A 27,225-nucleotide genomic window follows, 5' to 3' on the forward strand; every position below is an offset into this window, starting at 1 on the left:
CTCCTGTGCCAACTCTCTTTATTCTCTCTCTATCTCTCCATCGTCTCAGTCTCCGCCTCTCTCTCTCTCCTTAATTTCATCGGCCTAACGAGCGTCGATCGATAAACGGAAGGTGTCGTTGGATTCTTAACTCCGCCACCGACATTTTTACTAGAGCGGATTTGTCGTGGGAGGGGCGTAGGCACCATTCGTGGGGTAAGGCAACTTTCCCCTAATTTCTTAATTTCTCGTTAAATCTGCTGTTGAATCGACGATCAGGCACCACCATGGGGTCCTAGTTATAATCGTCATCATTTTGACATGAGTAAATTTCCAATTAGGGTTTTTTAGGCCCCACTCCAAAGCAAGAGTGAAATTTTGGAAATTTGGTAATTTGGCTATATTTAGGGGTATAATTATTTTTTTGGTATTTAAGGGCCTAGGAAGTATTAAAATAATATTTTATTTAGGGTTAATTTAATCGAATTAGGATTTTTGATTCAGGATATAGGTGAGCGCCGCAGGTATTTTTCAGAGTCCTTGTTGGCGTAGTTCAAGAAACAAAATAAGGGGAAAAATATATATTAGATCATATTTTTTATGAATTTAATGAAAAATAAATTGTGTTATATGTACGTGTATATGTTTCGGTATGGGTTTAAAATGTCAACTGTTTAAATTATGGTTTTTTTTTTTCAAATTTAGGACTGTTTATTAGATACGTATATGCAAAAATGAACTAGTGAAAGTGGAAAAATATTTTTAGGGTAATTATGTAAGAAATAAAAGGCATTTTCAATATATAAACATTAAATGTTGGTTGACTTATTTTGCAGGAAGTGTATGATTTTTATTACTAAATTGTGTGGCATGAGTAAATAGGAATGTTGTGTGGAAATATATGCTAAATGTATGAGATGCAGGTTAAGTAAGTAATACATTGAGAATGAAATATGATATGGACTATGCTGCTTGTGTGCGTTAATGCAACAATGTAAATAGCTCAAATATGTTAGGTAAAACAGTTGAAAGATGTTGGGTAAAACTATTGAAAGATGTTGGGTAAAACTATTGAAAGATGTTGGGTAAATGTATGACAATTGAAAAATGTTGGGTAAAACAACTGAAAGATGCTGGGTAAAACAGTTGAAAGATGCTGGTTATGTGATGAAATGAAATGAAAATGGAAATGAATAAAATGAAAATGAAATGTGAAATGTAAACAATGTAAAATTGGAAAAAGTCACTTAAAGTGAAATAAAATGGAATGTTAAAGTTATGAACATGAACATATGTGAATGGTTGAGTAATGACAGAGAGAACAATGTATTATGATACTAGAAGTATCTATGCTTGTAGAACATATTATGTTTGGGTGAGACAAATTCTTCGCCCTGAGGGCTTGCTGAGAAAGGTGAGTGCACTGGTTATATCAGGTGTAGCAATAGGCTGCATAACGTGCTAGGGCAGAGGAAAACTACTTGTATGGGCGGGTAGATTTCCCTATTCTTGGGGGCCTTTACTGGTAAACTATTGTTGAATTATGCTAGAGCAGGTGTCGTTGGATTCTTAGGTCCGCCACCAACATTTCTACTAGAGCGAATTTATCGTGGGAGCAATGTAGGCACCATTCCTGGGGTAAGGCAATTTTTTCCTAATTTCCTAATTTCTCGTTAAATCTACTGTTGAATCGACGATCAGGCACCACCATAGGGTCCTAGTCATTATCGTCATTTTGACATGTGTAAATTTCCAATTAGGGTTTTTTAGGCCCCACTCCAAAGCGAGAGTGGGATTTGCGAAATTCGGTAATTTGACTATATTTAAAGGTATAATTATTTATTTGATATTTAAGGGCCTAGGAAGTATTAAAATAATATTTTATTTGGGGTTAATTTAATAAAATTAGGATTTTTTATTCAGGGTTCGGGTAAGCGCCATAGGTATTTTTCAAAGTCCCTGTTGGCGTAGTTCAAGAAACTAGGTAAGGGGAAAAATATATATTAAATTAGATTTGTTATGAATTTAATGAAAAATAAATTTTGTTATATGTACGTGTATATGTTTCGGTATGGGTTTAAAATGTCAATTGTTTAAATTATGTTTTTTTTTTTTCGAATTTAGGGCTGTTTATTAGATACATATATGTGAAAATGAACTGATGAAAGTGAAAAAATATTTTTAGGGTAATTATGTAAGAAATGAAAGGCATTTTCAGTATATAAACATTAAATGTCGGTTGACTTATTTTACAGGCAGTGTATGAATTTTATTGCTAAATTGTGTGGCATGAGTAAATAGGAATGCTGTGTGGAAATATATGTTAAATGTATGAGATGCAGGTTAAGTAAGTAATACATTGAGAATGAAATATGATATGAACTATATTTGTAACGACCCGAAGAATAATGGTATTTAAATAATAAAAGAAAGGGAAATGGAAACAGGAATAGAAGGAGGCAATTCGCGTTCATCGATGACATTGCATTTTGGATGGCATAATCCCGAGGAATTTTTCTGCTCCTCGTCGACGAACACAGGGGACTTGTCGACGAGGGTATAAGAGGAGCTCGTCGACGAGAAGATGCCGAGAGAGGATTTGTGTAAACTTGAAATTTGTCAACGAGGGTTGAAGTTCGTTGACGAACTTCCTACAAGACTCATCGACGAGGTGACGTGGCTCGTCGACGAATCCCATAGTATGAATAGGGTTAAACGTGAATTTTCAGCCATTTTTCTTCCATCAAATCTCTCTCTCTCTCCTCATGCAGTTTCTCCTCCTTCTCACTAAGATTTTGGGTTGGATTTCCGCCGGTTCGGCAATCTGAAGCCACCACGACACTCCTGGGAAAGTTCTTTGCAAATCTGCTGGAGCGGATCGTCGGTGGAGCTAAGTTGGAAACCATCCCAATTTAGGGTAAGACTTTCTACTCAGTATTTGGTTATTTGACAGTTGTAGGAAGTGTTATACATTTAGAAATACTGAACTTTAGTTCTGGGGAATGCTGTTTTCAGGGTGTTGAGTTGGGAACCCAGCGGGTGCGAGATAGATTTTCTTAGGGGCTTTTCAGGAATCAAGTAAGAGGATAAACTAAGCTAGTATTTTATGAAAAATATGTAAATTGTTATAGCATTTGATTTCTAGAAAGTAAACATATTTATATATGATTTATATTTGGGAAAAAACTGTTAAAAATGATGGTGTGTTAAATATGCGGAAAACCTATCGGTGTGGCATGAGTAGAAATTGTTATGAAATACTATTTTCTGGGAATGTGTTAATGATACAGATTTTTATAATGGAAAACCGGCGTACAGGCCGAGATTCTTATATGTTTGGCCTGCATACGGGCCGTGCTATGTGCATGATTTGCCAGTATACGGGCTGAGTTATGGATATATTTTGCCAGCGTACGGGTCGTGCTATGGATGTGATTTGCTAGCGTATGGGCTAATCTATGTATATGATTTTCTGGTATACGGGCCGAGCTATGGATGTGATTTTCCAGCGTACGGGCTGTGCTATGATATGATTTGTCGGCATACAGGCCGAGCTATGGTAAGATGTGTAATACCAGCGTACGGGCCGATGATTTTCATGATATACGTATATATGCAAAATGATATGATTGATTTGATAATTAATGATATGAAATATACATGTATCACAGTTTCAGTATATGTTATATGATATCAGAACCTGGTTGGTTTGGTCGAGGCTAGCACTTGCACAGTACTATTGCTATGTGTCCATGGTCATCATGATCATGATATTTGTGTTAACGCCGCTGTACGGAGTGGTGTGAGATTGGATGGTCGATGTGGTTTTTAAGAAGTGTGTGGGCGCCCCTGGTGTACGGACTAGGTCTGGTAGATCCATCAGACTTACAGACTGTACTTTTGACTTGGCGGTGGTCGGCTAACCATTATCAGGTTCGGCCTTTGGGCCACACAACCCAGTCATGTGGGGGTAATACATAACAACAGCCAGCTAACCTACCAGGAATGTTTTTGTATTATTATTATACGAGATGAAATATGTTTATGAAAATGCAGTATATTCTGCCATGTTTTCGATGATATATATGTTTTCCCAAATTTGACATAACAGTTACTGAACATGTTCTGTATGGTATATGTATAACATGGAATACTCATGTTGCCACACACTAGTATTAGTTTATTTCCCTTACTGAGAGGTGTCTCACCCTAAAATTTTATAAACTTTTCAAGAGCCCTTGATAGGAGAGTGGGAAAAGCCCCGCTGATCTAGTGGTGTTTATCTACCCTCTTTGAAGGGTAAGTTTTAGTAGAGACAGTTGGATTTTGTGGGAAATGTCCCTAGGTCTTATTTTTGGGATGTATATACTAAAATATAGTGGATATAGTGACTCTGATATTTATGATAATGTGATAGATGTTTTCGTATTTATAATATTGTGATTGTATGTTTCCTGCTGCTTAGGCTTCTGTTATGTGTTCTAATGCATCTCTGGTACCCACGGGTTCAGGTGGATTATGATCTGCTGAGTTGAGTTTTGTGATTTTGTAATATGGAAAAAAATATATGTGGAAATTAAGCAGGTCGTGACAATGCTACTTGTGTGTGTTAATGCAACAATGTAAACAGTTGAAATATGATGGGTAAAACAACTGAAAGATGTTGGGTAAATGTATGACAGCTTAAAAATGCTGGGTAAAACAGCTGAAAGATGTTGGGTAAAACAGTTGAAAGATACTGTGTAAATGTATGACAACTAAAAAATGTTAGGTAAAATAGCTGAAAGATACTGGATAAACAGCTGAAAAATGCTGGGTATGTAATGAAATGAAATGAAAATGGAAACGAATGAAACGAAAATGAAATATGAAATGTGAACAATGTAAAATGGGAAAGACTCACTTAAAGTGAAATGAAATGGAATGTTAAAGTTATGAAACAAATGAAATGAATGCAAACTCTTCACCCATTATATATTTGAATACAGGTGGATGACTAGTTTATTATGGTTAGTAGATAGGGATAGTAAACTCTGGTATTATATAGTTAGAAGATTATAGTTATGTTTTCTACTGCGTATATGTTGATTATGGATTATCAGGGATTTAATTAGGTATAATGCACCAGACCCGGGTTTAAGGGTTTGGGGTGTTACACCAACTTTGAGCATAGTTTCCACCATTGATCGGCTACTAAAAATTGGACTTGTTGACCTTGTAGGTCATATCCCATTTTGATTATGACAAATACTTTAGTATTTAATATCTGGTGAGTTTGTGTGCAAATTGGACGTATCATATGGTGTACATGAAGTTGAAAGAAAATAAAGACCCAAAGTTCTTGTTGTAGTTTATATTCCATTTTATTAAGGGTCTATAATATTTAAATAATAATGGTCTGTGATAATTAATGCATTGCATGCATGATAGGATAGATAAGCTCAAAGACCTTAGACTAACCATAGGACCCAAAATATTGCATGAAAAGTCTCCCATAATCTTAGATTTAATTATCATGTGAATAAGGCTGACTTCATTAGAAGAATAAAATTAAATTGCACCAAGTTGGTGTGTTTGGTCAATCGAACCCCAAGACACAGAGCACTTCGGTGGATTGAACCTCTCCAGGGTCAATGGTTTGACCAGTTGGTCCACCATCCTTAGCCTAGTCGACCGAACTTCAGAGGTTCTGAAATCACCTCAAGTTTGTTCGACCATCTCCTCAGTTCAAATACACCCTAGTCGACCGAATTGAACAACCCGGTTGACCGAACCTTAAAAATGGTTGATTGACCTCTCAGGTTGCTCAAATTTTACCGATTTTAAAATAAGGTTAATTTTTATTAACCTTACTTAAACTTTTCCAAAAATACCAGATAGGTCCCAAATGATTTTAATTCTTGGGGTGTCTATATATACCCCCTCATTTGCATGGATTGGCAGCCAATTAGCAAATACAATTAGCAAATTCTCTCTAAAATTCAAAAACCCTATTTCTCATACTCAAGCTCTCCTTTTCTATTCTTTCTCATCCTCATTGCAAAAATTGTTTAGTAAGAGTGTTCTTGTGATTATCCTATGAGGCTTACACTCTCATTTGCTCTGTTTGATTGAGATTCATTTTTATTTGAGAGTAAGCTTAGAGTTTTTCTTGGAGGCTTTGTCAATAAGTTTTCCTTGGGAAAACTTCTTAGAGCTTGTGAGTTTTGCATCATCATAGCAATACTCAAAAGCTTGTATTGCATTTTGTTTGTAAAATAATTTTTACAAACCGATTTCAAATATCTCTTGTGCTTATTTTTGAGAAAAATATTTTTAAGATATTTGCTTGAGTTATGAAGATCTTTGTTGTTGCATCTTGTGTTTGATATTATTATTTTGACACAAAGATCCTAACACATACACTCTCACATTTTGATTGATATATTAGCATTATATTTGAGCGTAGATATTCATACTACACTAAGCTTATCATATCCTATCATACTGTAGTGTGTTGATTATATTAATACAAATATGTTTGCTTAAGAAGCATATATTTTGTACACAAATTTTATTGTGAATCTATTGTATTTTAGGCGTGGCCTGAAGGGGTGATAATTTAGCTCGGAATGATTGTATAGGTTGAGGTCAGCCCTGTTAATTGACCTGATTGTATTAGGTATCGCTCCACCCTTTCAGTGAGTCGTAGTGGAATCCTTGTGCTTGTGAGCCAAGGCAGGGATGTAAGCACATTTTTCAAACCTCAATAACATATCTGATGTCTTATTTGATTTACTGTGCATGCTTGAGCAATTTATTTACACAATTTAATTTCATCTACATTTATTGATTCATTTAATTTTTTTCTTTAAATTGACCCTAGGGTTGTGTAATACTAGTGCTGGATATTTGACCTAGGAAAGAGAAATTTTAAAATACCAATTTACCCCCCTATTGGGATTACAGTAAAACCAACAATTGGTATTAAAGCCTAGTAGCTTAGACTTAACCGTTTTTCTGCAAAAGATCTAGATGACTCATAACACAATAACCCCTTTCCCTGAGGGACCCTCTTCCACACGTCCTCCTATTTTCAGTGATGTCAATTACACCTTCTGGAAACAAAGGATGAGTATTTACCTTCAGAACATTGACTAGAAGGTGTGGAGAGTTGTCTCTAAGGGAGACTACGTTCCCATGAAAATTGAAGGTGAAACTAGAGTTCCTAAGACTAAAGAGGAGTATACTGATGATGATATGAAAGTTCTTAGTATAAATGCTAATGCCATGAATAATCTTTATTGTGGTTTTGATGTTAATGAATTTAATAGAGTTATGACATGCTCTTCTGCTTAAAAAATATGGGATAAGTTAGAAGTCACCTATGAGGGTACTAGAGATGTGAAGGACAGTAGGATTGATATGTTGACCAGTGAGTAGCATTTAGGATGAACATTGGCGAGTCCATTCAGAGCATGTACACTAGATTCACACACATTATTAATTCACTACATGCATTAGGTAAGACATATCCCACGTATGAAATGATCAAAAAAATCCTTAGGGGTTTGCCTCTTGTTTAGGAAGCAAAGGCTACGGCCATATTTGAGGTTAACGACCTTAAGGCTATGTCGCTAGATGAACTGATAAGTTCACTTATCACCTATGAGTTAGCTATTAATGAGAGACTAAATAAGCACAATAGAATGAAGAAAGTGACTGCCTTAAAAATGTCTACTAATACTTCTAGCGAGTGCAATGAACCTGAATCTGGAGATGACATGACTATGCTTATGCTTACTAAGAAGTTCAGCAGGTTCTTTAAAAAGAACAGCAGACCATATAGAAAGTTCAGAGATTCAGTAATATCTGAGAAGGGAGAATACAGTAAAAGAAAAGAAAATCAAATGCTCCCACGTGTTATAATTGTAACAAGGTCAGGCACATCAAACCCAACCGCTCATTGCTAAAGAAGGAGTCTATGAAAAATAAGAAAGCCGTGAATGCAGGCACCTCGTGGGATAAACAAAGTAGTAGTGATTCAGAGGTTGCTGACCTATGCTTAATGGCACATGGTGATAAGGTATTGTCTTCCTGCTCCTTATCTTCATATTATTCTAATGATGATGATCGTGATTATGATAGCATGCCTACTTATAAAGAATTGCAATATAAATATATTCGTGTGTCAAAATTGCTAGATAAAATGACTAAGGAAAATGATTTTTTGAAAAAGAAATGTGAAAATCATTCAAAACTTATTGAAATGGGAAAATATGTTCATTCTGCTTGGCAAGAAGAAAAGAATGTGAAAATGGCTGAACTTGAAAGAAAATTAGAGGATAGTTCCAAAATCATTTATAAATTTACTAAGAGCCAACGCAAGTTTGAAAAACTCCTTGGGGCCCAAAGAAACTCTCTTAGTGAAGAAGGTCTCGAATTTAATAATATTGAAAATGTGAGACTACCTAATCTTTACTTGGGACATTTTACTCGAAAATCAAATTCCCAAATTCCTTTTAAAGATCCTCGGTGTTGATTGATATGTTTTAAATGTAAGCAGATTGGTCACATTCAATTTAATTGTCCATTTAGAAACAAGCATGTAAAAATTCAAAAGGTGTGGAGAGTCAAAGGTGAATTAGGAACTACCCCTTTGGACCCAACATAATTTGGGGACCAGCGTCAGTTACTTAGATATTTTTGCAGGTATGCTTAAGGTTGTCATCCTCCAAGGACAAATGGTACTTGGATAACGGCTGCTCATGGCATATGACCAGCGACAATACCAAGTTTGCATCCATCACTCCCAATGAAGGAGGATTTGCGACATTTGGGGACAACGCAAAAGGGAAAATCATCGGCGTAGGTAAGGTTGGTAAGGAACCTTCTCTCGTTATTGATAATGTATTGCTTGTTGATAACTTGAAACATAATTAGTATTAGCCAATTGTGTGATAAAGGATATAAAGTATTTTTTGAAAATGATAAATGCATTGTTGAGAGTAAATCTGATAACAAAGTACTTTTTACTGCTGAACATCTTGAAAATGTGTGTATAACTAGCTTTGATAATTTAACCTCTCGACAAGTTACATGTTTTTCTGCAATAAACGAAGTTAGTTGGTTGTGGCATGGACATTTAGGACATGTTAGTATGGACCTTTTGTCAAAACTTATGAAAAAGGATTTAGTCAAAGGCTCACCAAAAACACATTTTGTAAAAGATAAAATATGTGATGCATGTCAAATGGGTAAGCAAACTAAATCAAGTTTTAAGAAAAAGAAATTCATATCCACCACTAGAGCACTTGAAATGTTACACTTAGATTTATTTGGTCCTAATCAAGTTCAAAGTCTAGGTGGAAAATTGTATGCTTTTATTATTGTGGATGATTATTTTAGGTTCACATGAATGCTATTTCTTTCTTATAAAGATGAATCTTGTGAACAATTCACTAGGTTGTGTAGAAGAATTCAGAATGAAAAAGGTTACAAAATCACACACATAAGAAGTGATAAGGGAACTGAATTAAAAAATGATAGTATAGAAAACTATTGTGATCTAGAGGGCATTTTCCATAATTTTTCTGTACCTAGGACCCCACAACAAAATGGAGTTGTAGAAAGAAAGAATAGGTCCTTGCAAGAAATGGGTAGGACAATGCTAAACGAACATAAGTTACCCAAATACTTCTAGGCCGAAGCAGTGAACACTGCTTGTTATGTAATGAATAGAGTATTAATCAGGCCCTCACTTAATAAGACTCCATATGAATTGTGGAACAACCATAGACCTAACATTTCTTATTTTCATGTTTTTGGTTGTAAATGTTTTGTACTTAGAGATAATGAGCACCTAGGGAAATTTGACTCCAAATCTGATGAATGTGTTTTCCTAGGTTATTCACTTAATAGTAAAGCATATAGAGCTTTTATAAAAGAACATTAACTGTTATGAATCTATTCATGTTGTGTTTGATGAATCTAATCCATTTTCTAAAAGAAATGATGAAGATGATATTGATATTGATATTGATATTAGAAGGGGACTGAATAAGCTATCTATTGAAAATAATGTGGACAAAAATTCAGAAATCAATGATAAATCAATTGAAGAAAATAAGGTTGAAAGTGAGGTTCATGAATAGCCTAGGGACTGGAAATTCATTAGGAACCATCCTTTAAATCAAATTATAGGTGAACCTTCACACGATGTAGCCACCTGATCCTCCTTAAGAAACCTAGTTAGCCATTTTTCATTCTTATCTTAGGAGGAGCCCAAAAATATTAAGAAAGCCATAGAAGATGAATCTTGGGTTATGTCTATGCAGGAAGAGCTTAACCAATTTGAAAGAAGTAAAGTCTGGACTCTAGTTCTTAGGCCCGATGATCATACTATTATTGGAACTAAATGGGTTTATAGAAATAAAAAGGATGAAAATGGGGTAGTTACTAGAAACAAACCTAGATTAGTTGCCTAGGGATATAATCAAGAATAAGGGATAGATTTTGAAGAAACCTATGCTCCCGTAGCTAGAAGGAAGTCATTCGTGTGTTGCTCGCTTATGCCGCTTTTAAGAACTTTAAATTGTATCAAATGGATGTTAAAAGCGTCTTCTTAAATGGCTATATAAATGAAGAAGTGTATATAGAACAACCTCCCAATTTTGAAAATCATAAATATCCTGATCATGTATACTGGTTGTCCAAAGCCTTGTACGGATTGAAACAAGCTCCTATAGAGCTTGGTATGAGAGACTTAGTGATTTTCTATTAGAAAATGGGTTTATCCAGGGCAAAATTGACACTACATGTTTCATCAAATCTAAAAATGATTATATGCTCCTTATTCAAATTTATGTTGATGATATTCTTTTTGAAGCAACTAATGATGATTTGTGTAATAAGTTTTCCAAATGCATGCAAAGTGAATTTGAAATGAGCATGATCGGTGAACTGAATTTCTTCTTAGGACTTCAAATCAAACAGGCTAAACATGAGACTTTTATATGCCTAAATATGTTAGGGACTTGCTCAAGAAATTTAATATGGAATATGGTAAAATTCTTGGTACCCCTATGAGTTCTTCCACAAAACTTGATAAAGATGAGTAAGGCATCCCAGTTGATGTGAAACTATATCATGACATGATAGGTAGCCTCGTATACCTTACTGCTAGTCGTCCTGATATCATGTTTAGTGTGTGTATATGTGTTAGGTTTTAGGTTGCTCCTAAAGAGTCTCATCTATTAGCAGTCAAAAGAATTCTTAGGTACCTAGTTGGAACTATAAAATTAGGCTTACAGTACACTAAGCATACGACATTTGAGATTGTTAGTTATACTAATGCTGACTTTGCCGGTAGTAAGGTTGATAGGAAGAGTACTAGCGGCACTTGTCACTATTTAGGACAATCTCTGGTTTCTTGGTTCTCCAAAAAATAGAACTCAGTTGAGGGAGATTGTTTAGAGGATCAGAGAGAGAATAGAGAGTTTCTGTGTGTGTGTGTGTGTGTGTGTGTGTGTGTGTGTGTGTAAAGAGAGATAGAGCAGAGAATTTCAGAGGGAGAGAGAGAGAGAGAGAGAGAGAGAGAGAGAGAGAGAGAGAGAGAGAGAGAGCGGAGAGGGGTTCAGGGAATAGGAGATTAGGGTTTTAGAGTGAATCGTTGATAGAGAAGGAGAAGAGAGAGAGAGCCTCTGCAAATGGGAGAGAAAATGGAATGAAAAAATGAATGAAAGAAAAAAATAGGGCTTTCATATGTTTGACTTCGGGACCAGTGGAAAGCAACACGTGGCTCGCCCTCCTCCGCACACTCATACTAATACGTGGTATCTCCACCACCGTCTGATTTGTGTCCTTTGCAATGGCCGAGATCGTGCCACGTCACTAATCTACGTGCACCAATCCCCATCTATTTGCCTTGTGTTTCTTTGCAATGGCCGAGATCGTGCCACGTCACTGAATCGTGTGCACCAATCCCCAACCGTCCGCTTTGTGTTTCCTCGAAATGGCGTGGATCATGCCACGTCACCAATCCACACCCGTATATTTCTTTCCATTCAGCTGCCGACATGTGGCCATGTGACAACACGGTGATGTCACCAGCCCAGCCCCTGCTTTTAATACATATATATTCCCGGTTCGTTGATCTGGCCTGTTTCCTCTAACCTTTGACCCAGTCTGGTTCTATGTGAATCGGTTAGCCTCTCTGAACCGGTTTCTTTTATTTTTGTAATTTACTTTTGTATTACATTATTTATTTGATTAAAAATTCAGGAAAAATAGGAGAAAATCACAAAAAAATTAGGAAAATCACAAAAAAAGAAATCAAAAAATTATTTTTGAGGTTATAAAATTGTTTTTGCATGCTTTTCATCCCGAATGATTCCCAAAAACCTCCAAGCAAATTTTGAAAATATTTCTTAATATGTAGGAAAATTCTATAACCTTTTTGAAACCAATCTAGGAGTTATTTTTGTAAAATATTTTCTCAATTTTTGGTCCCTATGATTTTAAAATGGGGCATGAGCTTTTTAAGCTTCACGTGCCCTAGTTCTAAGGGATATATTATTGTAAGTATACTATGTGAATACTTGTGTGATTTATTGGTGTTTTGTAAATTGTTCAAAGGGAGTAAAACAAAAGGCTAATAAATTTAATTTAGGGATAATCTTCAATTAATTAGGTACCGTTCATATGTGTAAGGGGTGCTAGTAACTTCCCCTCACATAATTGAACTCCCGATCCCGATCATGGTAACACAAACCATTTCTACCCTTAATTGGGTAGTAATCACGTGTTTTAACCACACTCCAAAAGGTTAGTGATGACTCCTACATCCATTTTTCACGAAAATAAACTTATAATTTTTATTTCGCCCACCCCGGGGGACCCTCGCTCCTGGGACATCGCGACACTTATAATAAATAGTAATTTTTTAAAATAAATATATAGGCATTTAGTCCTATAATAGTGACCTATCCAATTTATCATAGAAAATTTTGGAAGATAAAGAAGGACTATTGCATCCATTTTCATATGGCTCATGATATATATACTAACTCAAGTATTCACTTTCAATGCTTATCTCATTTTACACAACAAGGTTATAAATATCTGTAGGAAATAATATGTGTCAATTGTCATTTTAGCAAATAAGATCACAAATACTGAGATACCATAAGCAATACTTCTAATATTACATTTGTAGCACGACTGGACATTTTTGCATGTGCAAAATTGCTATTTAGTAAAATTGTAGATATTAAGATATCACAAATGATACTCCTAATATTGTATTTGAAGCAGTTGTTCCAATCTCTTATGATAGACAACTAAAATTAATAAGAACATGCTAATGGTAAAAGAAGGTGTTGAAAATAGGGAGTATTCTAATTTTACGTGAAGGATTTGAATTACTACAAAATTTCGAGTAGTACTCTTGGACTACCATCTAAACATGTTAAGCAATGATCTTATCCCACTCAAATGCTAACATGTGTGCCTTGAACCTTATATTTTGAGAAGCTGTGAAAAAAGAAAGATAAATAAATAAAAGAAACGAAGTTGAGGAGATGTTAGATAATATGTAGGCTTAAGTACACGTGCCAAAGTTTGAGTGCAGTAGTGTTACCCAAAATTATCTTTTGAATTAGCCCATCAGTACCAAGCACTTTATGGTTAGGGTTTTTGATAGTCCAACTACACTGCAATGCAAGAATCCATATTATATATATTTGTGAACAACCTTTTTTGTATGATGGCTACACATTAAAGTACTATGTCATACTCGTAGGGAAAACTCGAATGACCATCAGTAAAAGAATATCTATACTTAAATCGATACAAGTGAAAAATAAAAGAAAATAAAAAGATCTCATGCAAGATGAGAAAACTTGTGGAAGGGTTGTTATTGGATATTGTTTTAAGCATGAAAAATAGAAGGGAAGGGAGAAAGGAGAGAGAGTGTGTTTTTTTTTTTTTAAACATTAAATATTGAGAATACTAAAAAATAATTTAAAAAATTACGTGAGATTTGACATGAATGTTGACATCCATTTTGTCTTTCTACAAAAAACCAACTGGAAGAAGGGTGTTTTTAAAATAATTAAACAAAATAAAACAAAAAAAAGAGAAAATTTTCAAACCAATTAAAAAAATAATAAATATATATAATAATTTTGAAGAAGAGTTATGAAAGAAATTCTTTAATAAAGAGGAAAATAAATTTTTTTTCCAAAATTTTTTTAAGAGGAAAGCAATTTTTATAAAAAGAAAAATGAATCTTCAAAAAAGAAATTTAAGAAGGCAAAAGTAAATTAAAAAAATTACCCAGTGCCTGCCCACAGAAACAATACTTTTAAAAAAGTAATAATGGGGAGGGAGACTCGAACGACGTAGTTTGGCCTCCCCATCGTCTTTCTCATGTCCTCTTCCCCCCGCCTGCGTATTCTCCAACTACCTAAATTTACCGGCGGGCAAACCAACGCAGCCTTACCAGAGCACCTTTGTTGCTACTGGACCCTTAAAATTGATGGCCCAACCCCTCCTTTCTCTCATTGTTTAAAACTACTCATAACGTGAAATTAGGTTGGCCGAGGAGAAGCACGCCGATCAGTGTTCTATCCCCCGGACGTTAGCTGTTAAACTCCCCATTAGGCCTATAAATTGCCACGGACCGAGAGGAAGTGGAGGGGGTGTTGGAAATAACTGCAATCCATAAAATCTAATAACCCAAGATCATTATATAGTGGAATAAATACTTGGATCCATATGTGGATCCACAGATGTGTTTGATTTGATTGTCCAATAGACTTTAGTAGAGAGTTTTTTATCTTCCACAGTCAAATTCTTAAATGTCTCACTTGTGTTCTTCTTTAGATGGGGAAAAGAAAGAATGTGAAAACTATTTCTGATTTGACTTGGAACCATAACCCTATTATCTTTTTATATATATATATACTAAGTTAAGTTTAGAAAGCCCATCAGTCCTAAATTAACTTAGTATTGAGTTTCTACATATTACAAAACTCATATCCAATAGATCTTAAAATAGTCCAGTAAAATAATTGTTCTTAAATATGTGAGCCCACAATAAGAAATTAAAATTTCCTAACAATCCCCACTTGAACGACACATAAATATCGAAAACAATTATATTACCTAAACCTTAAGTGTGCACAATATGGCTATTATCCTTACAATATCTCCTTAATTCAATCTTATTCATCTCATATACTAGCATGGGATCAAAGCAGCTTTCGTTACTCTCATATTTGTAACTAAACCCATCAATGGTCACCACACTAATATACTTAATGGCATAGATCGAGTATGAATGTGTATCATGGTGATATGCATGCTCCTTAACCTTAACATGCATATCCCAACTGGTCCTGCCTTATTCCTTATGAGATCAACCTTAGTTCCTTAGTCCTTAGCACTTCCAAAAGGAAGATAACATTCAGAGTCACAAATACATAAAAAATGCATTCCTTTATTACTTTATTTCTGCAAAAATTAATCCAAAACAAATGTCTGCAAGAAGGAACATAAAAAACAAATACAAACTCCCACTAAACCGTAAGATCGTCAAACAAGATGACACCCATACGAGCAGTGTGCTCATGAAACACCTTGGGCAGTAAACCCTTGGTGAGTGGATCTACAATCATGGAGTTTGTTCCAATATGTTATATCGACACTTGACGACTCTGAACCCTTTTCTTAACTACTAGAAACTTGATGTCAATATGCTTTGACTTGGTGGAGCTTCTGTTGTTGTTTGAATACAACACCGCTAACTTATTGTCACGATAGATCTTAAGTGGTTTTTCAACCCCGTCCAAGATATGTAGCCTTGTGACAAAATTCCGCAACCAAATTCCTTGATTAGATGCCTCATAGCATGCTATAAATTATGCTACCATGGTCGAAGGAGCGATGAGAGTCTGCATAACACTCTTCCAGGAAATAGCACCTCTAGTCAACAGATAGATATAGCCCGAAGAGGATCTCTTGCTGTCACGCCCTGAACCCGGTAGTGGGACCCAGGGGTAAATTAGTAACCTAACCTGTACCTATATCATACAAAACATCAATGATACAATAATGAATGAGGGTCCAACCCCGTGGGGTTCCCGTACACCGTATACACATTCACATACACAACATATACGCAGCGGAATAGTTCATTCTATACACACATGGTACCATACTAGAGTCTATACAAATAGAGTCTAAGCTCAGTAATACAAAACAAAAACCCTGGTGCCAACCAAAACCCAAAAAAACCACCCAATATAGTCCCAGTACTTACACAAGTACTTCACGTAGTACACCGACAACTATGCTCCCAACACAAGGATGCTAGTACCGATTACTCGAAAGACCTAAAAACATGTACGTATGATAGGGGTGAGACACCTCTCAGTAAGGAAGAATCAGGTTATATCGGTGTGTGGCATATGAGTGTTATCATGACATAAAACATACACAGTTCAATACAATTCCAGTATTTTCACAAAACAGTTCCAGTATAGTTCTCATCACACCCACACACACATGATCAAGTAACCCAGTGTCGTCACACCCTTTGGCCCGAAGCCGGCCCTCATTACACGATGTCCCTGGCACATGGCATAGCCCTAGGCTCCCATGGCATTGTACCGGTACAACTAGTGGATCCACACCCTTCGGTGATCAGTCGGTAAAAGGCGATATTTCATGCCCTCGGATATAGAGCTGGACACTCTTGCCACTGGAAAGTGGTATTTCACACCCTCGGATATAGAGTTGGACACTCTTTCACAACCTGAAACAATTCAGAATCTCGTTCCTATGTCTTATTTCAGCAAATCACAACTCATGCATATTCATATAACAAGTCATTCCACACTCATTTGGTAATCTCAAAATCATGATTTTACAAAAAAAATAGTTTAAACAAGTCAAGGCATGGTCATCTCCATAACACATATATATAACATAATATATCCACGATTTTTCAACGAAACCAAAGATGCAACCTAATGCCCCCTTTTTCTCAAAACTGTAACATGAAAATATCGTAATTTCCACCTGTTAGATTTCCCCAAATTAGTAGTCAAAACACACACAGGACTGTGAACCACAGTTCTACCGAATCTGATTTCGAAAATAACCGATATAAACAGAATCCCCTTACATTTCCCCAAAAATTCAAACCTAAAATCTACAGCTCCTAAATAGTGAACCAAGTTCCCAAAACCTATAAATCATAGTACAAAACATACTTACAATTCCATTCTCTATAGAACTACCAAGACGGAAATGAAAACCGAGCCTTGCCTCGATTTTGGGTCAAATCTCAAAAACACTCGAAAGGAAGATCTGTTTCACAAATCTCAAAGAGAATCCTTCCTTAATCCTTGTAGTAATGTCCAATCGTCAATTCTAACAATGTATGGCAAAGAAATCTAGAGAAAGAGAGTGGAGTTCGAGTTCTTAGAGAGAGAGAATTTTGATATCTTAGCTTCTAAGCAACAAGAGAGATATTTATAACACCTTTGACTCAGCCAATCTCAGCGACGAGGTGGCGTTTTCGTCAACGAGTCAACGTAGACAGTTTGTCAACGTAGCGGTGGCCTCGTCGTCGAGCTTGAAATTTTTGAATTTTCCGAAATCTCTCGGCTTCTCCTCATCGACGAGCCTTTGTATTTCGTCATCGAACAACAAAAGGGCCTTCATCGATAAACTCTGGTTTCATCGACGGAGCCTATTTAATTTACTATTTTATCCTTTCCTTATTTATTTATTCCAGATCTCACAGATCAGGTTCTTACACTTGCTGTCTTGGCATCCAGCAAAATCAGAATCAGAATACCCAATGATCTCAAGTTTAAATGATTTCCTGTATGTGAGCATGTAGTATTTATTCTTTAAAGATACCTCATAACCCTTTTGGCTGCCTTCCAATGATCCAATCCTGGGTTACTTAAATATTTGCCTAAAATTCCAACTATGTACGCCAAATCCAGAAGCGAACATACCTAAGCATACATAAGACTCCCCACAGCTGACACATAAGGAATCTTCTGCATTTCCTTCTTTTCAACCTTAGTCTTGGGGCATTGACTGAGACTAAACCTTTCTCCCTTAGCTATGGGTGCATCTCATGGGTCACAGTCTTTCATGCCAAATCTACCAAGTACCCTTTCGATATAACTCTTTTGTGATAACCCAAGTATACCTTGAGAGCGATCTCGATGTATCTGAATTCCCATACAAAAGAGGCATCCCCAAGATCTTTCATCGCAAAATTTTTGGTCAGAAATCTCTTAGTTTCGTGCAATAAGCCTATATCACGACTTGCCAGCAATATGTCATTGACATACAAAACCAGGAATATAACCTTACTCCCACTGACCTTATGGTATACACAATCATAAACCGAATTTACCTTAAAATCATACGAGATGATTACTTGATGAAACTTGTGATACCATTGACAAGAAGCCTGCTTGAACCCATAGATGGATTTCTTTAATTTGCCGACTACATTTTCTAGATTTCTAGAAATAAAATTTTTAGGATGCACCAGATAAATCGTTTCATCAATGTCACCATTGAGAAACGCTGTCTTTACATCCATCCCAAATGAGCCACCGATGCCATTATAATCTTGAAAGAGTGTTTCAATGAAATCAGAGAAAAAGTCTCTTTATAATCAATGCCTTCCTTCTGAGTGAATCCCTTAGCAACTAAACATGCCTTATATCTCTCAATATTACCCCTTGAATCCCTCTTGGTCTTAAATATCCATTTGTAACCAATGGGTTTCACACCTTCAGGTAATTTTGTAGAGACCTGGTGAACTATATTAATTAAATAATAGGAGGAGGAGAGGAAAAGAAATCAAAATAGAAATTCACCAGGGTCTCGTCGACGAACAGGCTTACTGGGCTCATCAACGGGGACACGTGTCCCGTCGACGAGGAGATACCTAAAGGACTTTTTTAGGGCCTAAAATTCATCGACGAAAATTATGAGTTTGTCGACGAACTCCCTTCTTGACCTCGTCGATGAAGTGACGTGTCTCGTTAACGAAGGCCAATGTATAAGTATACTAAAATTAGATTTCTTTCAGCAAAATTGCACAGAAACTCTCTCTCATTAGGTTTTCGTCCCTTCCCCCTTCTTTTTAAGATTTCGGGCCGGTTTCTCGCCGATTCGACTATTAGAGGCCACCACGACATTCCTGTGAAAGTTCTCTTCAAGTCTACTAGAGTGGATCGCTGGTGGGGCTATCTTGAATTTCATCCTAAATTCAGGTTAAGATTTTTTATTCAGTATTTAGCTTACTTATAGTTATAGAAAATGTAGTAGTCAAAAAAATACTAAAGTTTTATTTTGAGAGATGTTATTTTCAGGATGTTGAGTGGGGAACCCTGCGGCTATAGGACCAGTCATTTTAGGGGTTTTCCAGTAATCAAGTAAGGGAAATATGTTATGTTAGGTAAAGTAGAGATTTTTACCAATAAAATATAGTATGTGTTCATGAGTTTTTAGAGCAAAAATTTACATGGTTTTATAAATTATGTTTGATAAATTTTAGTTGTGTGGCATGAGAATATTGATATAGTACAGAGTTTTACATAGCTTTTTACAGAATTACGATTATATAGTTTCTACAGTATCATGATATACAGTTTATACAGTTTTATTACAAGTTAAGGTTATATCGTAATGATAGAATCATGATTTACAGTATATACACAGAAAGATGCTTTTACACTATTTTCAGGATCATGATTTACAATATATACATACAGGAAGATGTTTTTATAGTTTTTCATAGTACCATCATTACACAGTTTTATAGAAACCATGACATACAATAATATAGTTTACTACAGCGTCATGGTTAATACAGTTAATACAGAATCATGGTAAAAATATAGACTTTATATAGAAATGTATTATATAGTATCAGATACTGATGGACCAATACAAATCAGTTTATAGAGTATGGTACCATAGCTATATTCAGTTCAGAGTGCAACCACATTACTCAGATAGTATGTGGTATTCAGTAGTCGATCGTTCCTATGTTGTGGACAGGCTCCCCTTTAGATAAGGGTTGAGAAGGCCAATCTGACTATCAAAGTTTAGTTGACTTACCCTAGTCAACCAGCTAGGATAAGTCCCCCCTTACGAGCCGCACAACCCTGTCATGAGGGGTTAAATCATGACATGCCATTATCCATCCAGGGAAGTTTTCTCGGTTATTATACGTATACTCAAATTTACAGAAATAGTAGACGTAACTATGAATAATAGAAGTATTATGAATAGAAAATTTATAAATACAGTTATGTTAAGTAACATAGGTGTGACCTATACTGTACAATATTTATACATGTTTCTTTTAGATTTGGTTATCTATGATATCCCTAAATCAAATTATTATAAATATATAACTCATTTGCCACACACTAGCGATAACACATTTCGTCTTACTGAGCGTTGTCTCATCCTAGTGATTTAATATTTTTCAGGTGATCCAACTAGGCGGCTAGAACAGGCTCGCAAATAGAGGGGGCTACAGTATTGCCCTATCTGAGGGTGAGTATTTTTGGGGAGATTATTGTTGTTTGACCATAGTTCAGTTGGAGGTATTTTTGGGAATAGTCGTGTATGTATAGCTTAGGGAATATTCTGACATTCTGGCATTGTATATATATGCTTTTATGTATATAGTTTCTCGCTGCTTAGGTTGTTTGTTGTAGCACAGTTTTCATGGGTCCTATCTGGACCGAGATGTCGGTTGACTTATAATAATAGGTACTAGAGTAATGAAATTTCACAGTTTATATGTAAGAAAAAAAAATTATTAAATCAGGTCGTTACAGTTTGGTGTCAGAGCCTAGGTTGCTAGGTTCTGTAGACTTTAGAGTGCAGCGGAAGTAATACCAGAGGATAAAAAATGATTGAGGTTTTGTTCTATGGTCTGGGTACAGGATTTTCGTGGTGGTTTCTATGTCTTTCCTAGGGTGACAATTTCAGGAAAGTCATAATAAACTATTGTCGGGTCATGTGTTTAAATTGCAGAATTGGATTTTGAATTAAGATTAGGGAGGGTAGTTAAATGTGGATATAGTATTTCAGTTGAATGAGATAGAATAGTTTTGCATTGGGGATGAGATCTTTAAAGTGTGTTCTTTTTTTTTTTCAGGATTGACCCAAGAAGTAGTGGTACAAACGCTAAGGGAGACAAACCAGGACCCTCTAGTATGAGAGGTGGAGATACTAATGCAGTATTGCGCAGTGTCACCCAGCAGGTGATGGCTGAGATGACCAGGAGCTCAAGGGAGCGTAGCTACACAATCGAGCAGTTTATGTAGATGAAGCCCCCATATTTTGCTGGAGGAGCTGATCTGATTATGGCTGAAAATTGGGTCTAGGACATTGAGGAGACACTGACAGTGCTTCCATGTACAGACAAACAGAAGGTGGTATTTGCAGCGTTTAAACTGATAGAAGAGGCAAAAAGTTGGTGAAGATCAGCGTGACTGATTGAAAAGAAGAGGCCGAATCCAATGCCGGTGACATGGGATCGATTTAAGGAGTTGTTCTTCGAGTAATACTTCCCTACTATCGTTCGGAGCGCGAAGGCAGTAGAGTTTATGCACCTAGTTCAGAGGCAGATGATAGTATCTCAGTACGAAGTTCGATTTATTGAGTTGTCATGATTTACCTTGCATTTGGCACCAAACGAAGAGAAAAAGGTAAGAAAGTTTGAAGAAGGTCTGAGGCAGAACTTGTTTGAGTAGGTGATTGGTTTTTAGGCATAGACATTTGCAGAGGTCGTAGATAGGGCTGCCATTATTGAGAGTGGCATACAGAGAGGTATTGCAGCTCAGAGTTAGAGAAAGAGGCCCATGCCTCAGAGTTTTCAGGTAGGGGCCAGTCAGGGGCCATGGAGAGGAGGCCGTGATAGGGGAGATTAGAGGTAAATGGCAGGACCTTGTGAGAATCAGAGTATGCAAACCTTCCCAATATGTCAGATGTGCGGGAGACGACATTTGGGGGAGTTCCGGGCAGGAAGAGATGTTTGCTATCGTTGTGGGAGACCCGGCCATATGGCACGAGCATGCCCAGGACAGCTGATCCAGGTCCCATCTCCTAGACCCTATCGGGGAGGTTATCAAGTTATTGTTTTATTCGATTTAGGTGCCACTCATTCCTTTGTCTTTGTGACCTATGCCAAATTGTCAGGAAATGAGACCCAGTATTTAGATGTGGAATTGTCTGTATCTACGCCATCAGGGTCAGTGGTGCGTTGTCAAAGAGTGCTCAGGGGTTATCCAATAGAAATTCAGGGGTGAGTGTTACCAGCTGACCAGATTGTATTAGATATGTGTGGGTTTGATGTAATACCAACTATATATTAGTTAGCAGTTAATCACGCCAATATTAATTGTTATTAGAAAGAAGTAATTTTTAGAACCCCTGGCGAGTAAGAATTTAGATTTGTGGGTTTACGTGTACATGCTTCATCACAGTTAGTGTCAGCCATACAGGCGAGCAAACTGCTCCTAGACGGAAGTCAGGGGTTTATGGATTTTATAAAGGAGGTGTCAGAAATGAATCAAAACTTGACTATACACCATTGGTAAGGGAATTTCCAGATATTTTTCCAAAAGAGCTACCTGGGTTGCCTCCCGATTGTGAGGTAAATTTTGATATAGATTTACCTCCAGGGACAACGTTGATCTCTAAGGTTCCTCACCGTATGACTTTGGCTGAATTAGGAGAATTAAAGGATCAATTGCAAGACTTGCTAAATAAAGGATTTATACGACCCAATGTATCGCCGTGGGGAGCTCCAGTGTTGTTCGTAAAGAAGAAAAACGAGTCTATGAGGATGTGTATTGATTACAGGGAGATAAACAAGGTTACTATTAAGAATAAATATCCTCTACCCCGTATAGATGATTTGTTTGATCATATCCAGGGTACACAAGTGTATTCCAAGATCAACCTCAGATCAGGTTATCATTAAGTGAGGGTAAAAGAAGAGGATGTTTCGAAGACAGCCTTTAGGACTAGGTATGGATACTATGAATTTCTCGTTATGCCATTTGGTATGATGAATGTCCAGTTGTGTTCATGGACTTGATGAATAGAGTTTTTCACCAGTATTTAAACCTATTTGTAGTGGTTTTTATTGATGATATACTGGTTTACTCGAGGAGTTTTGAAGATCATGAGGCGCACTTGAGGCAGGTACTGCAGGCGCTCAGGGAGAAAAAGTTGTATGCCAAGTTTAGTATATGTGAATTTTGGCCAGAGAAAGTGTCGTTTATGGGTCACGTGATCTTAGGGGATGGTATTTCCGTGAATCCCATTAAAATTGACGTAGTGGTGAATTGGGTCAGGCTAAAGAATGTTTAGGAAGTCAGAAGTTTCTTAGGGCTGGCAGGCTATTACTATCGATTTGTTGAGGGGTTTTCAGCCTTATCAAGGCCTCTCACGTGGTTGACCAGGAAAAATGCCAGATTTGCATGGGATGAAGAATGCGAGCAAAGTTTTTAGGAATTAAAGCAGTGGCTCATCATTGCACCAGTATTGACGATTCCATCAGGAGGAGATGGTTATGTAATTTAGAATGATGCGTCTTTGAAAGGGCTTGATTGTGTATTGATGCAGCATGGTAGGGTGACAGCGTATGCTTCCAGGCAGTTGAGAGAGTATGAAAAGAATTACCCAACCCACGATCTGGAATTGGCCGCAGTTGTATATGCATTGAAGATTTGGAGGCATTACTTATATAGTGAGAGATGTGAAATATTTTCTGATCATAAGAGTTTAAAATACTTCTTTGCACAAAAAAAGTTTAATATGTAGCAAAGGAGATGGTTAGAACTTATCAAGGATTACGATTGGACCATCAGCTATCACCTAGGTAAAGCAAATGTGGTGGCTGATGCACTGAGTCGTAAATCAGGGGATACAACGCAGTTAGCAGTAGCAATTCAGCACCTAATTCAGATGAACTTAGAGAAGCTCGACATGGAATTAGTGGAGGATGATCCTAAGGTATTTATTGCCAATCTTGTTATTCAGCCTACGCTATATAAAAAGATTAAAGCCGCTCAGGGGAATGATCCAGAGTTAGCAGAGGTAATAGCCCGAGCACATGATGGTTAGGGAGAGGAATTCAGCAATTCTGATGATGGGGCTCTGAGTTTTCACACTAGATTATGCGTGCCTGCGAATGATGATATTAGGAGAATGATTCTAGAGGAGGCTTACAGGTCTCTATACACAGTTCATCCTAGTAGTACGAAAATGTATAAGGAACTTCGAGAGTATTTCTAATGGAGTGGTATGAAGGGAGAGATCGCAAAATTTGTGCAGCAGTGCTTGACGTGCCAGTAGGTTAAGGCGGAGCACTAGAGGCCAGCATGGCAGTTGCAGCCACTCTATATCCCTGAGTGGAAGTGGGATCACATATCCATGGATTTTGTTACTGGGCTACCGCCGGCGCCGCATGGTCAGAATGTCATTTGGGTAGTTGTGGATAGGTTTACAAAAACAACTCATTTCCTACCCATTAAAGTTAGCTACCCTATGCACAGATTAGCAGAGATTTACATTCAAGAGATTATTCGACCCCATGGAGTACCAGTGTCTATAGTTTCAGACCATGATTCATGCTTTACATCACGTTTCTGGAAAAGTTTGCATAAGACTTTGGGGTCTCAATTAGCATTCATCACCATTTTCCATCCTCAGACAAATGGTCAAACAGAGAGAACAATTCAGATACTTGAGGATATGTTATGAGTGTGTGTATTGGATTTTTGGGGTAGTTGGACCTAATATTTGTCACTAGTGGAATTTGCGTACAACAATAGCTATCAGGCTAGTATAGGCATGACACCTTATGAAGCACTTTATGGCAGGAGGTGTCGTTCTCCTTTATATTAGAGTGAGTTAGGTGAGAGGCGAGTTTTGGGGCTAGAAATAGTGCAGCAAGCGTATGATAAAAGTTTGACCTATTCGAGATAGAATCAGTGCAGCACAGAGTCGGTAGAAAAGTTATGTAGATACTCGTTGCCGAGAATTGAAATTTGAAGTGGGGGACCATGTGTTCTTGAAAATAGCACCACTGAAGGGAGTCATGACGTTTAGGAAGAAGGGTAAGTTGAGCCCTAAGTTTATTGCCCCATTTGAGATACTTGAGAAAATTGGGCCAGTTGCCTATCGGCTAGTTTTACCACTAGCTCTATCCAAAATACATGATGTATTTCATGTTTCTATGTTAAGAAAATACGTCACATATCCTTCCCATATTATTAGTTACGCATAATTAGAATTCAATGATGCTCTTGCATATGAGGAAGCTCCAGTGCAGATCTTGGATAGAAAGGAACAAAAATTGTGCAGTAAGAAGATACCACTAGTAAAAGTCCTGTGGAAGAATCACATGGTAGAAAAAGCTTCTTGGGAGCTTAAAGATGAAATTAGGCAAAAATACCCACATTTATTTAGTGGGATATAGCAGTAATTTGTAAATTAAAGTAATATAATTTTATTTTATTTTATGTAGTATGGTGTATTTGTAATATAGAGTATATGATAGGTAGTATTTTTGGTTTTGGGAGAACTTTCTTTATTAGGTAAAATTGTATTCTCCCAGAACTACTTATGTAACCATGGTATTCTTCCGACATAAGTGAGGATAAGTAATAAAATAAGTAGCTCATTTTCTTTAAGGGATGGTGAATCATATGGATGGTTAATTTCAAGGACGAAATTTTTATAAGGAGGGGAGAATGTAGAGACCCGGTGAACTGTATTAATTAAATCATAGGAGGAGGAGAGGAAAAGAAAATCGAAATAGAAATTTAGCAGGTGTTCATCGACGAACAGGCTTACTGGGCTTGTCAATGGGGACATGTGTCCCGTCGACGAGGAGATATCGAGAGGACTTTTTCAGGGCTTGAAATTCGTCAACGAAGGTTATGAGTTCATCTACAAACTCCCTTATTGACCTCGTCGATGAAGTGGCATGTCTCGTCAACGAAGGTCAATGTACAAGTATACTAAAATTGGATTTCTTTCGGCAAAATTGCGCAGAAACTCTTTCTCTCTCTAGGTTTTCGTCCTTTCCCCCCTTTTCTCCAAGATTTCGGGCCGGTTTCTCACTGGTTCGATGATCCGAGGCCACCACGACACTCTTGAGAAAGTTCTCTTCAAATCTACTGAAGTGGATCGTTGGTGGGGCTATCTTGAATTTCATCCCAAATTCAAGGTAAGACTTTTTATTCAGTATTTGGCTTACTTGCAGTTATAGAAAATGTAGTAGTCAAAGAAATACTAAAGTTTTATTTTGGGAGATGTTGTTTTCAGGGTGTTGAGTGGAGAATCCTGCAGGTATAGGACCAGTCATATTAGGGGCTCTCCAGTAATCAGGTAAGGGAAATATGCTATGTTAGATAAAGTAGAGATTTTTACCAATAAAATATAGTATGTGTTCATGAGTTTTAAGAGTAGAAATTTAAATGGTTTTATAAATTATGTTTAATAAATTTTAGTTATGTGGCATGAGAATATTGATATAGTAAAGAGTTTTACACGACTTTTTACAAAATTACGATTATATAGTTTCTACAGTATCATGATATACAATTTATACAATTTTATTACAAGTTAAGGTTACATTGTAATGATAGAATCATGATTTACAGTATATACACAGAAAGATGCTTTTACACTATTTTCAGGATCATGATTTACAGTATATACAGATAGGAAGATGGTTTTACAGTTTTTCATAGTACCATGACTACACAGTTTTACAGAAACCATGACATACAGTAATATAGTTTACTATAACGTCATGGTTAATACAGTTAATACAGAATCATGGTAAAACAGATAGACTTTATATAGAAATGTATTATATAGTATCAGATCCTGATGGACCATTACAAACCAATTTACAGAGTACGGTACTATAGCTATATTCAATTCAGAGTGCAACCACATTACTCAGATAGTATGTAGTATTCAGTAGTCGATCGTGCTTACGTTGTGGATAGGCTCCCCTTCAGATAAGGGTTGAGGAGGCCGATCTAACTGTTGAAGTTTAGTTGACTTACCTTGGTTGGCCGGTCAAGATAGGTCCCGCCTAGGGCCGCACAACCCTGTCATGAAGGGTTAAATAATGACATATAGTTATCCATCTAGAGAAATTTTATCAGTTATTAT

The sequence above is a fragment of the Malania oleifera genome, chromosome 5, assembly GCF_029873635.1.
Source record: "Malania oleifera isolate guangnan ecotype guangnan chromosome 5, ASM2987363v1, whole genome shotgun sequence".
NCBI lineage: Eukaryota > Viridiplantae > Streptophyta > Magnoliopsida > Santalales > Ximeniaceae > Malania > Malania oleifera.